The 16,416-nt window shown below is 48.1% G+C and overlaps 1 protein-coding gene across 2 annotated transcripts in view; it reads left to right on the top strand.

The window, feature by feature from the left end:
- The first annotated feature begins 11,858 nt into the window (after positions 1 to 11,858).
- Positions 11,859 to 16,416, top strand: part of LOC137430367 (ubiquitin carboxyl-terminal hydrolase 32) — a 100,240-nt gene continuing 95,682 nt past the window's right edge. For both annotated transcript variants that reach the window (XM_068121188.2, XM_068121189.2), the window contains exon 1: positions 11,859 to 12,270. The gene's annotated coding sequence lies outside the window, so the exon portion shown is untranslated. The remainder of the gene's footprint in view (positions 12,271 to 16,416) is intronic.

A 16,416-nucleotide genomic window follows, 5' to 3' on the forward strand; every position in this document is an offset into this window, starting at 1 on the left:
ATTATTTTCGGGCTGTCATATGACGTTGACCTTCAACATTTATGGATAGAGTGTAAAAGAAGAAAATGTGTCCACATCTACAATCTATCCATAAAACTCAACATCATGAAAACCGAAGGATAATTATTCAAGTTATGATCAAAAAGGTGGGTTTTTTTGTTCATTTGGTCACAATCCGTAAAAAGTAGGTGAAGGACATTAATCGAATATCAGGTGCACAACTTCAGTGCAGGTACACTATTATGATGCAAAACCATCTTGGAAGGCCAAGTGGTCTTTGAGATTCCACATTGGCAAAATGGAGCTCATGAATTCCCCAGATGTGCAAGCAACTACGGGCTTATGTTGATCTGACACCTAGGAGGGGCGTTGTTGCGGCTTTAGCTTCATGGATGGCTGCCTCCTCATTGGTCAGTCTTTTATCCATGCGATGCTCATTGGGTGAGCCCATCTCCCGCAGTGCTGCCGCCGACCAAGGCAGGGTATCGGTCATCGACATCATCACTGGAGGGAAACGGATCCTGGAGTCAATGGAGTCCTGGAGTCGGAGTCACCGGAGGCTGCGTTGTGATGTACTTGGTTGATTAGACGTGATAGCTGCGTGGGTCTGCACCACCTCATGATGTTGTTGGTTGATTGGTTTTGTAAAGGTGGTTTTGTAATTTTGGTTTTGTAGTGGTGTTTGTAATGTTGAGTGTAATGTCGAGAGTAATGTTGAGTGCTGCAAGGTGTGCTTGGATGCACTGCAGAGGTGCAGAAAGAGATTGAGAGAGATCGGGAGAGAGAGAGACAATAAGAGAGAGGAAGACAGGGAGGATTTAGACGGAGAAGAGTCACAAAGGGGTTCAAATCTTCTGCACAAACACAACACATTGCCCTTTCCACTGATGCAAGGGTGGGGTGGAGGTAATTTAGCTGGACAAAATACTACAGATATAACTACACTGGGGCTCCTTTATGTGTTGGTATGCGTCTTCCCGGAACCTCTTAAACCGTAACAACATAGTAATACTTCTCAAATCAATGTAAAAGTAAACGGAAGGAACAAAAACAACCACAACCAAACCCATGACAACACCAATTATGTGTTGTAACATATCCTTACTTTATTTTACATTCTCATTGACATTCACCAGATATAGACATGCAATATGTAATTGTGAAGGACAACATACTGTGTTTTTGATTAAACCCATAGCGACGGGAGGCACACCTCGTGCTTTTGACAGGAGAGTTTATTGTCGACGATGACGCCCAAAACCAGTATTAGTTCGGACTTCTGAGTCACCCATGTTATACTTCTGATAAGCATTCCCTCTGCCAAGATGAAGGACCTTGCCCTTTTTGAGATTAAAGGGAAGCTGCCGGGCATGGAACCATATTCCATTGCATGGTTAAGATCAATTTGAATGATGGATGTAGCTGCGCAATCAGAGGCTGGACCATAGACTTTCAAATCATCAGCATACATCTGGAAGCGGTTCAGTGTTGTGCCCGGCAGGTCACTGATGAATTAGATGAAAATTGTTGGACCGAAGGCACTTCCTTGTAGGATCCCAGCGCAAACAGGCCATGCAATGTACACTTTGTACAGTAGTAAATAATTATATATCAGAAAGTGCTTACCCTTTCGATGCGAAACTTTACAAATGTCATCTAACACCATTGCTGCATGGAGTTGAAAATGATGACGTCGTAGGTCACATGGGATGGCAGCCAAATTGTATTGAGGAAAATATTAGATAATTATATCTCAGAAACTGCTTCCACTCTATCGATGCGAAAGTTTACAAATGTCATCCAACACCATTGCTGCATATAGTTGAAAATTATGACATCGTAGGTCACATGGTTTGGCAGCCATCTTGGATAGAAAAACGAACCTATCCGATTTAGACGAAACTTCACAAACGTGATCCCATATACCCATACATATTGTTATGTCGGGAGGGTAGCGCAATATCTAGAGCCAGATAGATCTGTGTCGGTACGTATCCGACTGTCATGATAGGGAATCTACCTGTAATAAGTTCTGTGTGTCTAGGCGGTTTGTCGGGTAAGAGTATACCTGTGAACATACCAGGATGTTCGAGTGTTAGATAGTATAGGGATTAAGAATAATGCCCCTGTGTGTCCAACCTGGACATCAAACCTTTGTCCCTTATGGCAATGCACACCTGTAGACACTTAGTTAGGCCCTTGAGTGCACGCATTAATTAAATTCCTTTCCCTGACAAGACTTTGGAAGAAAACGGACAGGAAGCCAATTCAGGGCACCGCCGCATGGACCGCAGCCAGCTACATCTCCGGCAGGCCTCGAGTAACACGCGCAATGACCACGCTACAGGCCTGTGATTCAGTGGAGGGCACTGATTGGGTGGCGCGCCAAGACTGACGTCACAGCCACAAGGTTATTGAGGGGCGGGCCGGACGACATTTTCCCTCTTGCTCGACCCCTGGTTCTCTTGTCTTGCAAGTTCTCTAGAGTTGCACATCCGGCTCTGACCCTGGCACGTCCCTCTCTCGCTTGCACATCCCTTTGTCTCTCTGGCACGTCCAACTCTTGAGAGAGCTCACTTGGACTTGGCTGATAGTGTGCAGTCACACTTGCGTTCTCTCCTCCTGCAATTTCTTCGTTCTGAGTTTGTGCCTCGTGTTGGAGATCGACCGTGTGTGGAGCTCGCCAGTCTGCGTTGGAAGCGTGGTGCTTGGAGCGAGGCCTGGTGGTGCTCGGAGGCGGACGGAGGGGGCCGTGTGGGACGTCGATGGACGCAAGACTACAGATGAGTTAAGACGCACCACACTCACAAATACACGACATGTTCTTTTCGTTAATTCATCCCTTGTTCGTTTCTGAAGTCTGGTGTGTGGGATCCCAATTTAGAAATTAGGTTTATCGTCGCGTTTCCCTGTCCTGACCTTTGATTAAATAAACCCTTGTATTATTTTTCCTTCCTTGGTAACCCCGTGTCCATTTGAGTTTGTTCGCCATTCACAGGTACGCGCTTCCGCCGCTTCTTCCTCTTCACTACTTCTTCCTCCCCGCGTTTCATAGTCAAATCCGTGTTCGGTCATCGCCTCCAATTAAATCCGTTTCGGTCCATCTGCGAGCCCTGGTATTAACCAAAGCATCCGCACGACAACTGGTGTCAGGAGTGGGATCTGGGCCCGTCGGACAAATTTTTTTGTCCGCGGCGAGACATCGACACTGTCGGGCGTACATCGCGCCCACCATTTGAACGCAAAATTTCTTTTAGTCCGAGGCGATAAATTATATAGTCGATTGGGCATACGAAGCGCGATATCGCGTCTTCGGAAAAATTTAAATTCGATTCTGAGATAAAATACGCGCGGGAAACAACCTTCATCAAAGCGGATGTCAGAGGTCGGTAAAATGGAGGAGGGGAGGATGGAAGATGGGGATAGCATTGGGAGTGAGTCGGAAGCAGTGGGGGGTAGAGAGCAGTGGTGGAACTTCCCCTGCCACAGGGACGGCCTCCAGAGACGACCAGGCCTTAATGCAATTCATTGGTGACCAACTGGGAGGATTGACCAATAAAATGAATGCTCAGAGGGAGCAAAGTGAGCGAACCAGTGCAGAAATTCGGGGAATGAGTAAGCAAATGGGAGAAATGAAAAATAAAATGGATGCCCATTATGAGCGAATGGGAAATAAAATTGATGAATGTACGAGTAAATTGAGGGAAGGACGAACGAATGGTGTCGATGGGGCACAGGAGAAGCCAATAGTGGCAGAAATGGAATCGGAACGGGGGGAATGCAAATTGGGAATTGAGCCGGGAATGGCAAGTGAATTAAAACGGGAAACTGCAAATGTACAGGTAGATGGGGAGTGTCCACAGGTGAGCGTGGAGTGCCAAAATTGTAATGGGGAGTGTTTCCCACCTGCTGGCCTGGAGGTTTATCGGGACCTGGTGGATGCCACAGCACCTCAACAGGGAAATTAATTTGAATCCTTGCAGCACCAGGGCAGTGGTTCGGAGCAAGAGGGGGTGACATTATTGGGGGTCCGGGTCATGGAGCCGGACCGGGTATTTATTGGGGAAGGCCTGTCGGGGCCAGAAATGATTTGTGGTGATGATGGGGATGATGAAAATGATGTGATTCAGCGGCTGGGGACCTGGGACAGTCCCATGGAGGACAAGTTTGATCAGGCCCAAAGGAGTTTGGGGGGAAGAGGTGAGTCGGTCCGAGGAGGAGGTTGGAATGACCGAGGGGACCCTCACCATGCATAACTATTGGGAACAGGAGGCTCCGAAATTGAACAACCAGTTGGTGGAGTGTTTTGGCTCTGAGCTGGATTTGGACCTTGGGTAATCGGGAGATAGAGCCTCTGAAGATTTGGTCCCCGTAGGGAATTTGGACCAGCTGCAGGGAGGGGCAGAACAACCTGTGGTAGAGGTTGTTACCTGCAGCTGCAGTTTGGGATGGGAAATGCAAATTGTTAAAAGAAAATCGAAAATATAATTAAAATAGGAATTTGATGTGGAGCAGCCTTGGTTGCAATTGGTCCCCAGGCTGTGGAATTTGGACCAGGAGAGGTCATTGGGGATGGCCTTCGGCAAAAGTTGCCCCTTTCAAAATTTGGTAATGCCAGCCAGCTAGGGGGCTGTGCTGGCGAGATTTGGACATGGGGTCCAGCCTTGGGTGTCGAGGTACGACCTGGGCCCTTGGGGGGGTCTGGTGGAGTGTGGCATTCCTTGTCCGTCGGGGCGCCGTCCGAGCTGGTGGCTCGGGCCGACAGGGTCACCGGAGCCTGGTGGGGGTTAAGACCTCCGGGGGGGGGGGGGGGGGGGAGGTCTGAGGTGGTTTCTCAAGCCTGGGATGGCATTTATTGAGGACCACTAGGGGGAGGTGTTGTGGGTCACGCTTTTGTGGTGGCATCGTGGACGGCCAACTTGGGCCTGATGTGGTGACAACCCGGGCATGCGGCCTGACACCCTCTCCCTGAGACTCTGGGACAGCTGGCATGTGGTGACCTGCCATGCCGTGCTGGTCTATGGATGTGGGTCGAACCGCACGGACAGGAATGAGATAGCCCACCGGACAACCATTGGGGCATATGTGGAACGTGATGGTGTGAGGGTGACCTTCCACAGATGGCCCGTTATGATTTATGGACTCTCGGTTTGGGAAGGGAGCCACGGGATTGTTGAATTTGGAATGTGAAACGTGCCGAGCATATGGGCCATGCTCGGCTGGCATGTGTATGGCAAAGCATCTTTCTTTGGTTGAGATTAGTGAAAAGTGAAAAATGTTTGGCACGAGTAATCTGTGGGTTAGATGTAAATTTTAGGGTGAATTTTGTGAAGAGAAATGGTGGACACTGTATAGTGACACCATTATTGATCCAGGTGTGCTAGACCAGAGTGTTGGAGGCTGGAATAAAAATTCATAGGTTAGCAGGACACAGCCTTCAACTGGTAGCGGGGGCGACTGTGCTGATATTTGGGACGCGGGGTCATGGGGATGGAGTTGGGGGCCTGGGGGTCAACGTGGTGCTGTGCGTGTCCGAGGTGTGTGGACCATGTCTTCTGAGTGGGTCTCCTGGTGGAGCATGGCTGTTGACTGGACCTTGGTGTGGTCAAGTGTGTGTGGGCACAGGGGGCTGCATGTGGTAGGACTGGGGGATGATGTGGAGGTGCAGGGGACGTGGCTGTTGGGATGCCACGCACTGCGACCGTGCCCCCCAGGTCTGAGGCCTTGGGTATGGTAGTGTTTGTTCGCAGCAGGTGCTCACCACATTGGCCAGCTGGGGCTGGTGCAGCTGTGTTCCTCGTGGGGGGGGGGGGGGGGCGAGGGATGGATGGTGGATCGCACATTTATGGATACTCATGGGCCATGTTGGTGTTTTGACTGCTCACCTTGTCCCGATGACCCTTGCACGGTAGAGGTGCGGAGCTGTCGTAGCCACATGTAGTTGGGTAGTAATAATCACCTTTGGATGCGGACCCACATACCTGCCAGTGTAGTGGGGACAAAAGAGAAATGTGGAAGAATTTGGTAGGCCCACTGATAAATTTTGGGATTTTGTGGGTGAATGGCACTTTGGGTCTGAGCAACCTGCAACTACCTGCACTTGAGGTGAGTGTTTGGATGCGTACTGTCCCAGGCTTCAGGACTTGCTCATGGAAATTTTGTGACATGAAATTTGGAGTTGGGAGGCAGGTGAGAGTGATGAACTGGCCGGTGAGGGGGATGGAATGTGTGCCACAGAGTCTTTCGGGTGGCGTTTGTGTTAGTGTTGTGGTTCTGTGTTTTCATGTGGTCGTGAGAGTGGAGATAATGGTGAGATGAGTGATGATTATTGAGTTTTGAGATGTATTGGTTAAATGTGAATTGGGATTTCACATGTGGCAGGCCATGGCAACGTTTTGTAACACCATCTATGGAAATGTGTTGAGAATTGAATGGCAGCGGGGGAGGAGATGTGTTTTGGGATCTTGAGAGTGGGGAAGGTGTGTGTGTCCGCAGGTACGGATCAAGCTCTGAGGAGCGATGCCTGCGGCCCCCCTCTGCGGCAATTACCCCTGGCACCTGGCAGCCAGTGGTATCTGGAAATTGGAGCTCGTCAGTGGAGGGTCTGGTTGGGCGCCCTGGGGTAAAGGAGATGGTACCTCGGTACCTGTTGTGCGCTACCTCCCCGCTGCCTAGTTGAGACATGCACACACGAATGACATCAATGCCATGGTCCTGCAGGGGGGGTGAAATAAGTGCTTGAAATGATTTTGTGTAGTGATGAGTTTTGAAATGAGAATGAGTGGTTGAGTGGTTTGTGTTGAGTGAATGAGGGCGAAATCCACCGAGCCATGTCACTCACCTGTAACATTTGGACAGGGCCCGCGGAAATTTAGGGGTACATTGGGATGGCCCCGCAGGTAAGGTTGTGTATTATGGCATCCACAGGGAGACGCGGTCTGTTGACCGGGGCTGTAAAAATGTTCGTTGAGTTTTGAATTTTTGCAAGATAAGGGTAGGTTTTGTGGGTAAGGTAGGATTTTTGAGTTTGTTTGTTTCCTCCCTCCGCAGGAACAACGGATGAGACCATTGTACATATTTGCATGATTGTTAAGGGGATTAGCTTGTTAAGGAGAATAGGTAGGAAGTCCAACTCACTTCCCACAGCCATCCTTATTTATTTCATAGGTTAATTAAGTGTGTGACAGTAAGTGTTAAGACTGGAATGGTAGCGCCTGCAGTGAACCTTGCAGGAGCTACGGTTCCAGGGAGGGGGGGGGGGCTATGTTATGTCGGGAGGGTAGCGCAATATCTAGAGCCAGATAGATCTGTGTAGGTAGGTATGTATCCGACTGTCGTGATAGGGAATCTATCTGTAATAAGTTCTGTGTGTCTAGGCGGTTTGTCGGGTAAGAGTATACCTGTGAACATACCAGGATGTTCGAGTGTTAGATAGTATAGGGATTAAGAATAACGCCCCTGTGTGTCCAACCTGGTCATCAAACCTTTGACCCTTATGGCAATGCACACCTGTAGACATTTAGTTAGGCCCTTGAGTGCACGCATTAATTAAATTCCCTTCCCTGACAAGACTTTGGAAGAAAACGTTCAGGAAGCCATTTCAGGGCACCGCCGCATGGGCTGCAGCCAGCTACATCTCCGGCAGGCCTTGAGTAACACGCGCTATGACCACGCTACAGGCCTGTGATTCAGTGGAGGGCACTGATTGGGTGGCACACCAAGACTGACGTCACCACCACAAGGTTATTTAGGGGCGGGCCGAACGACATTTTCCCTCTTGCTCGACCCCTGGTTCTCTTGTCTTGCAAGTTCTCTAGAGTTGCACATCTGGCTCTGACCCTGGCACGTCCCTCTCTCGCTTGCACATCCCTTTGTCTCTCTGGCACATCCAACTCCTGAGAGAGCTCACTTGGACTTGGCTGATAGCGTGCAGTCGCACTTGCGTTCTCTCCTCCTGCAATTTCTTCGTTCTGAGTTTGTGCCTCGTGTTGGAGATCGACCGTGTGTGGAGCTCGCCAGCCTGCGTTGGACGCGTGGTGCTTGGAGCGAGGCCTGGTGGTGCTCGGAGGCAGACGGAGGGGGCCGCGTGGGACGTCAACGGACACAAGACTACAGACAAGTTAAGACGCACCACACTCACAAATACACGACGTGTTCTTTTCATTAATTAATCCCTTGTTCGTTTCTGAAGTCTGGTGTGTGGGATCCCAATTTAGAAATTAGGTTTATCGTCGCGTTTACCTGTCCCGACCTTTGATTAAATAAACCCTTGTATTATTTTTCCTTCCTTGTTAACCCCGTGTCCGTGTGAGTTCGTTCGCCATCCACAGGTACGCGCTTCTGCTGCTTCTTCCTCTTCACTTCTTCTTCCTCCCTGCGTTTCATAGTCAAATCCGTGTTCGGTCGTCGCCTCCAATTAAATCCGTTTCGGTCCATCCGCAAGCCCTGGTATTAACCAAAGGGTCCGTGCGACAATATGCAGAGTGTACATTTTGATGTCATATGTCACGTGGTATGGCAGACATATTAGCTTGAAAACCGATACTTAAAAAAACGCTTCTCTGAAACCGCTTCACCGATCGATGTGAAACCTGTCATGCCTGGTAAAAATGTGGCACTTGAGAACAGCTGAAGGGATTTAAATCAAACTTGTTTAATGAGGGCATCTACCTGTTGTCACGCACAGGGAACATGCAGAAGTCACATTGCCATGCAGTCACATTGCTCCAGTGTAAGTGTGCAATATCTAGAATAAATTTGGTCAATATAGTTGCAAAACAGATATATGGTACTCATCAAAATCTATAAAAATTTGTATCTAAATAATATGACAAATTGTGGTCAAATCTGTATATTCAGCGATATATTTCTGGACTTGGTTTCGACCCTTTTAAAAATCTTTAAATCTACATGCTTTTTGAAATGTATATCCATATGCAATTTTTCATGCTTTCTGTCAGAAGTGAACACATCATTCCATTTCTGTCGCATATTCATATCTGCCCCACTATCTACCAAGTGCCCTTCTAGTTGATAATGTTTTTTTGTTTTTTTTTACTAATTCCCAACCATATCCTGCAGTATACCCAGTATCCTAAATAACCACCATAACTATTCCCCTAAGAAATATATACGTAAATTAACTGATGTTAAATACTAATAAGTTTAAACAAAGTCCAACGCTAGTTGATTGCTCCGAGGTTTTTAATACACAAGATACAAACGAGTCCTTGACAAATTTATGAAAAATTTTACCTTGGTTTATAATGAAAACATACCATTGCAGATTATTAAACATTCAAATGATAGAAAAATACCAAAATTCCCTTGGGTTGCAGAATCTTTAGTTAGGTCAATTAATTGTGTAAGAATAATTTATATTATAAATGTAGGTCAAATCTAACTGATATCTAACAATTGATCTAACTGATCAATTGAATATGTCAAAGGATATGGAAAATAGTCTTAAATATAGGGGCAATACCCCTGGCACTTACCTGGTAGAATAAACAGCATACTGCACCGACTAAAGGTATTTTAAACCAATTTCAGTGGTTGCGAGAAGACAGGGCAGCATGAACAATCATACGAACATAATCATAAGACTTAATATGAGAAGAAAGCAAATACCTATTTTGGGGGGAAACCCCCCGTAAATCCCATAAAGGGGCATTTTTTTTTTTAATGCCAAGAACAAACTTGGGTGCATCACAGGTTGTGGTCAAGTTTCATCGAAAGTTTGTGTGTAGTTTCTGAGAAGAAAGCAAATACCTATTTTGGGGGGAAACACCTTGTAGACCCCTAAAGGGGCAGACTTTTTTAAATGCCATGAACAAACTTTGGTGCATCACGGGTTGTGGTCACGTTTCATCAAAATAGTGTGTGCAGTTTCAGAGGAAAAAGCAAATTCCTATTTTATGGGGTCAAACCTGGATCCACTTTGAACCCGGTAAACCCCCTTGGACCCAGATTTTTTGAATGCCGCGAACAAACTTTAGTCACAACATAACAAATATCATTTGCGCCAAATTTGGTCAGAATCCCATCAGCGGTTTCGGAGAATTTAAAGTGTTTACGGACGGACTGACAACGCGCCATCGCATAAACTCCCCTGAACTTCGTTCCAGGTGAGCTAAAAACCATAGGACGGACAGACAGACAGACAGACAGACAGACAGACAGACAGACAGACAGATGGAGAGCAAACCTGTAGTCCTCACTGGTGTAACCAGTAGGGGACTAATATTAATAAGCTTGATATCGCTTGCCAGGTCAGCTGTTCCTTATGAACCGTTCCGTTGGAGTGCTTACTTGAGTGCGCAAGCCACTTGCCGAGCGATCTACAAGCTTATATCCTGACATTCTGCATCAACCTCTCATGAGGGGCAGCATCAAAGACTTTCCCATAAAACGTTCAGAATCGTTTGGATCTCCCGCGATGAAGCTAACTCCAAGGGCCTTTCCCTCACTCACCGCAGGCAGGTTGGTGGTCTTTCCGTCTTCTACCGACTCCTCTCTGGCCTTGCCCCCCCAGCTCTCTCTGGGCTCTGTCCCCCAAATATTCCTACAGGTCGCACAAGATCTGCGTGCAACCCTCTTATGGTTAAACTGCCAAAATGCTCACCTTCACTCCTTCATTCCTCTTTTCTCCCGCCTCTGGAACAAACTCCCTCACTCTCTTCAATCCCACTCCACCCTCCAGGTCTTTAAAACAGCAGTTCACCACCATCTCTTATCTTCCCCCATCCAAACCTTGATCTTTTCTACCCCGGCTAATTTCGGTCCCCTTGTGTTTTATACCTCTCCCCCCCCCCCCCCTTCCCACGCCTCTCCCCCCCCCCCCCTCCACGCCTCCTCCCCCTCCCCCCTTCCCACGCCTCCTCCCCCTCCCCCCTTCCCACGCCTCCTCCCCCTTCCCCCTTCCCACGCCTCCTCCCCCTCCCCCCTTCCCACGCCTCCTCCCCCTCCCCCTTCCCACGCCTCCTCCCCCTCCCCCCTTCCCACGCCTCCTCCCCTCCCCCTTTCCCACGCCTCCTCCCCCCCCCCCTTCCCACGCCTCCTCCCCCCCCCTTCCCACGCCTCCTCCTCCCCCCCCCCCCTTCCCACGCCTACTCCCCCCCCCCCCTTCCCACGCCCTCCTCCCCCCCCCTTCCCACGCCTCCTCCCCCCCCCCTTCCCACGCCTCCTCCCCCCCCCCTTCCCACGCCTCCTCCCCCCCCCCTTCCCACGCCTCCTCCCCCCCCCTTCCCACGCCTCCTCCCCCCCCTTCCACGCCTCCTCCCCCCAAGCCCTCTCCCTCCCACACTTCTCCTGCTCTCAAATGTTGTGTTTGTGTGTTTCCCCTTCTCTCCCCATCTTGTCTTCCGCTCCCTCTTTTTATATATTTTGTTTGTCCGGTTGATTTGTTTGTGAAATAAATATTAGCTCTTTCACGAGCCTCGATTCAGTATACAAAAAAAAAAAAGGTCTAAAATTATGACGTCGGCAGCCGTACTTTGAATAAACGTCATTGAATAAACTTTGACCCCAAATTACGATTATTTTCCACATGTTCATTCATGATCGATATATTTCGGGTTTTTTCCTCGCTTTTCAAAGTTCGACGTTTTCTATACTTTTACTTTTCGTACTTGCTCGCGTTGCTTAAGAGGTGCCTCTGGTGATATATATACATGGCGGTGTAAAATACGCTCGATGGCTTCAGTTTTACATCTCACCAAGGCATTCGATTTAAACTATAATTTTGTTTTAATTTGTTTCAAAAACTCCATATTAATTCTGTTCTCGCTTTGTATTCCAGGGGAACAAAGCAACGTCCGAGTCGTTTTACTAATTCCGAGAAACATCACCCATCACGTGATCCAAGGCGAGGCCGAGAGTGAGACTGATAGGAATAAAATAAAATAATAGATAAAGCGGATTGGAAGAGTGATCTCCGCTGCACCGGCCTGATTATATCACAGAAAAGGATAAATATATACGTATATATATAAAAAAGGAATGAAGGAGACGTGCTCAGGGGTGGTTAAGCGCAGTTGAGGGAGTGACGACCGGGTGGTTGAGGGGAGCGGGATGGAAACGAATGCGATGCTTGGGTCACACTGAAAGAAAACCCGTCATGGGGGCAAGGAATCGAAGCTGGGTTTCCTGATTTACGAAGACGCCGTGAAACGAGGTAGGGCTCTGTAGTGTAGTGTAAGGATCATTTCGTGCTGCACAGAGGTAGGCTCATATGGGACCGTTACTCGGCTCGTGTGCTGTGCGCATGACGTGTGAACCAAGTCCGGCGAGGGCGACGCGGGTTTGCAATAATCCCTTCCCAGTGAGAGATGTTTGAACTGACAGCGTGATCGATGTGCGTTTTGTTGATTCAAAAGGTGTGTGTGTGTGTGTGTGTGTGTGTGTGTGTGTGTGTGTGTGTGTGTGTGTGTGTGTGTGTGTGTGTGTGTGTGTGTGTGTGTGTATGATTGTGTGTGTATGATTGTGTGTGTATGATTGTGTGTGTATGATTGTGTGTGTATGATTGTGTGTGTATGATTGTGTGTGTATGATTGTGTGTGTATGATTGTGTGTGTATGATTGTGTGTGTATGATTGTGTGTGTGTATGATTGTGTGTGTATATGATTGTGTGTGTGTGTGTATATGATTGTGTGTGTATGATTGTGTGTGTGTGTGTGTGTGTGTGTGTGTGTGTGTGTGTGTGTGTGTGTGTGTGTGTGTGTGTGTGTGTGTGTGTGTGTGTGTGTGTGTGTGTGTGTGTGTGTGTGTGTGTGTGTGTGTGTGTGTGTGTGTGTGTGTATATATATATGTGTGTGCCGTGGATATATTGTATATATATTTAAGGTGGTGAGGGTGCGGGAGTTCATGATGTTGCGGGATTCAAGTGATGCAGTGGTAAAGAATGCTCTCCCAGAGAGAAGGGAAGTCGGAAGTGGAATGCAAGAGCAGAGGTGGACGAGATGGAGGAGCGGTTGCAACAGGAGGAGGTCATGGGGATGGTACAGCATGGGAAGCATGGCTTGGGGTGGATGCAGCATGAGCGATGGGGAAAGGCATGTGTGAAAGAGAGGAGGAAGATGGTTGAGAGGGAGTTGAGAAGAAAGGAAGAGGAGGGGAGATATGTGAAAGCAGTCGGTCAGGCACAGCAAAGTGCTTGGACTAAGTGGGAAGGTGTGTGGGTGAGGATATTGAAGTGGCAAGAGATTTGGAGGATGGAGCCAATATTGTTGAATTTCCTGTTGCGAGCAACGTATGATGTGCTTCCGTCACCAGTAAACTTGAGATTGTGGGGGTTGTTGCAGGAGGAGAGATGTTATTTGTGTGGAGGTGTGGGGACGGTGCAGCATGCACTGAGTGCATGCTCAGTAGCATTGGCATCAGGAAGATACAGGTGGCGACATGATCAGGTGCTGGCGGTGGTGGTGCAGATGGTGCAACAAGAGGTGCTGAGATCGAGAGAGAAGAGTGGAGAAGGAGACTGATGGGGGAGAGGTGTGGTTTGTCAGAGGGCCAAGTGGAAAGAGGTGGAAAGAGGAGGAGGAGGAGGAGGAGGAGGAGGAGGTGGAAAGCAAGAGGGCTGTCAGATGCTTGTGATTGGCAGGTGGTGGCAGACCTAAAGCCACAATTTGTATTCCCAGAGGAGATCTGTGTGACAAGGTTGCGGCCTGACATTGTCATTTGGTCAAGTGCAACAAGACAGGTCATCTTAGGGGAGTTGTCGGTACCTTGGGAAGAGAACATGGAGGAGGTGCACGAGAGGAAGAGAGGAAGAGAGGAAAGTACAGTGAGCTGGAGGCAGAGTGCCGGGAGAAGGGTTGGCGCGTTTCGTGTCAGCCATTTGAGATGGGGTGTAGAGGGTATGTTGGCAATTCCTTTTCTGCATTTCTTGCTAGGCTGGGAGTGTGTGGGACAGAAAGGAGGATGTGTGACAAGGTGGCCCAGGTTGCCTTGAAAGGCTCATTTTGGATATGGAGGCACGGCGAACGGTGTAGGTTGGCTGTGTGTGTGGTTTTTTTTTGTTGGTTTTTTTTGTGTTTGTTACCATTATTACTTCTTATTTTGTGTATACTAGGACGTGCCCGTACGTGGGTGCCCGTTCCTTGCAAAAAAAAAAAAAACTGCAAAAAAAAAAAAAACTGCAAAAAAAAAACAATGGTTTGGTCCATTCGCAACGACCACAGAACCCCCCCCCCCTCTATTTACATGAATGGTTTGGTCCATTCGCAAAGCCAAAGCGAACGACCACAGAACCCCCCCCCTCTATTTACATGAATGGTTTGGTCCATTCGCAAAGCCAAAGCGAACGACCACAGAACCCCCCCCCCCCCTCTATTTACATGAATGGTTTGGTCCATTCGCAACGGCAAAGCGAACGGCGAACGGCTAAATCGCCATAGCTCGGTAAGTACTTGTCCGATTAATTTCAAACCTTGAAAAGGCACATCCTCGGGTCCCCAGCAATATACCTGGCAAGTTTCAAGTATATCGGACCGGTAGTTGTCGAGAAACAGCGGTCACAGACAAACGTACAGACGTACAGACGTACAAACGTACAGAGATTACTGGAATTATAGATAGATGAGTGAGTGGGTGAGGGTGTGTGTTTTTGCATGAATTAATTTTTGCATGAGTGTGTTTTTGTGTGTTGAGTGGTGTATGATGTAAGTGTAGGTGGTTGTTTGGTTGGTGTTCTGTATGTGTGTGTATGGGTGTGTATGTGTGTGTATGAATGATCTGGTGTGTTTTGTTGGTGAAGGGTATAAAGGTGGGTGTTTTGAGTGTTCCACCATGTTTGTTTGGTGCTGTGGATTCTGGATGTGGAGGTGGTGGTGTTGTTGTTGTTGTTCGCACTGGCTGGGGGTGGGGGTATGTACGCATCCAGGTGCAGTTGCTGCATGTGCATGTGGATGTGTACGTGCCCCTGCTGGCCCACCTTAGCTGACCGTATCGAGGTTGAAGGGCCGAAACGGGATGATGCTGAGGACCTCGACTGAGGACCCGGTCAGTGCGGCACACTTGTGACCAGGTGTGTTTTGAATATATATATATATATATATATATATATATATATATATATATATATATATATATATATATATATATATACATACATATATGATGTGTGTGTGCGCATGTTTGTATATATGGTGCGTGTCGGCAGGCGCGCGCCTGTGAATGCGTTCGTCCTCATCTTTTCTCATCCTTCCACTCGGGTCAGCCAATTCTTAGGACCCCCTTCCACTCAGGTCCACCAAATCTCAGGTCCTCGTTCCACTCGGGTCCACCAAATCTCAGGCCTCCCTTCCACTCATGTCCGCCAAATCTCATGTCCCCCTTCCATTTGGGTCAGCCAAATCATAAGCACCCCCCTTCCACTAGGGTCCGACCAAATCTCAAGCCCCGTACCACTCGGGTCCGCCAAAACAGAATCTTCTGCATTAGTCCATGGGCTGCGTAGGGTTTACATGCACCCCCCCCCCCCCCCCACAACTTAACTTCCCGGGTATGTCCATGTACCCCCCACCCTAGGGGTTAGGAAAAACCATGTTAACAGAAAAAAAACTCATTCCCAAGGTACCTCCCATGCATATTTTGATGTTACCCCCCCTGTGTCAGTGATTTCCGAAAATTAGGGGTAGGCGAAATTCAAATGGCCATAACTTTTTACCTCGTCATCCTATGGTTGCATATGACCCCTCAAAATGTTTGTCCTGGGACACTCTTTACAATGATGTGTTATATGCAAATGAGGTCACTAATGAGGTCACCAGAGGTCAAACTATGAGGGAATGAGTTTTTTTTCTGTTAACATGGTTTTTCCTAACCCCTAGCGTGGGGGGTACATGGACATACCCGGGAAGTTAAGTTGTGGGGGGGGGGGGGGGGGGGGTGCATGTAAACCCTACTCAGCCCACGGACTACATACGTATGCTCAAATATTGTCTTTGTGCCAAGTTTGAACAAAATTGGTACATGCATGGCCAAGAAATGGATGGGACACGTTTAAGTAACAAAATGGCCGCCAGTCGGCGATATTGTACCTGATCTCCAAAAAAAAAATGCCATGCATATGTAAGGCATAATTAATTATCTGTGTGATAGGTTTGAACAACATCGGCAAATGCATGTCCGAGAAATGGTTGAGGACGTGTTCAATATCGGGTTTTTTCCAACTAAAATGGCCACCAGTCGACCATCTTTGATCGCATCGCCAAATAAAATGATGTGCATATGTATACCGTCATGTATTGTCTTTTTGCCAAGTATGAACAAAATCGGTCCATACATCTCCGAGATATGGTTGTGGACGGACGTACGGATGGCCGAGACCAAATTCATACGCACCCATTTTGGACTAAATCCAATGGGGGCTAATAAGCTCTCCCTTAGTCCCCAATAATTATTACCTCTGTCAC

This window comes from Myxine glutinosa, chromosome 6, assembly GCF_964187855.1.
Source record: "Myxine glutinosa chromosome 6, kmMyxGlut1.1, whole genome shotgun sequence".
Taxonomy (NCBI): domain Eukaryota; kingdom Metazoa; phylum Chordata; class Myxini; order Myxiniformes; family Myxinidae; genus Myxine; species Myxine glutinosa.